Source organism: Arachis duranensis, chromosome 10 (genome assembly GCF_000817695.3).
Source record: "Arachis duranensis cultivar V14167 chromosome 10, aradu.V14167.gnm2.J7QH, whole genome shotgun sequence".
Lineage (NCBI taxonomy): Eukaryota > Viridiplantae > Streptophyta > Magnoliopsida > Fabales > Fabaceae > Arachis > Arachis duranensis.
In genome coordinates, this window is record NC_029781.3 from 62,272,287 (window position 1) to 62,272,561 (window position 275).

Genomic DNA, 275 nt, shown 5'->3' on the forward strand with positions numbered 1-275 from the left:
GAATATATCTAATATGGTCCATTCTGAAAACATGTCAGATGGACATCTTTTGGTCAACTGCTTGTATCTTTCCCAAGCTTCACAGAGGGATTCACCATCTTTTTGTTTGAAGGTCTAAACATCCACTCTAAGCTTGCTCAGCTTTTGAGGAGGAAAGAATTTATCCAAGAAGGCCGGGACCAGCTTTTCCCAGGAGTCCAGGCTATCTTTAGGTTGTGAGTCTAACCATGTTCTAGCTCTGTCTCTTACAGCAAAAGGGAAAAGCATGAGCCTGT

At 42.5% G+C, this 275-nt stretch overlaps 1 non-coding gene across 1 annotated transcript; it reads left to right on the forward strand.

Annotated features, from left to right (window-relative positions):
- The first annotated feature begins 31 nt into the window (after nt 1-31).
- LOC127743266 (small nucleolar RNA R71) lies at nt 32-135 on the forward strand. Its single transcript, XR_008004660.1, has one exon. It is a non-coding gene; the product is annotated as a small nucleolar RNA R71 (small nucleolar RNA).
- Nucleotides 136-275: the final 140 nt, after the last annotated feature.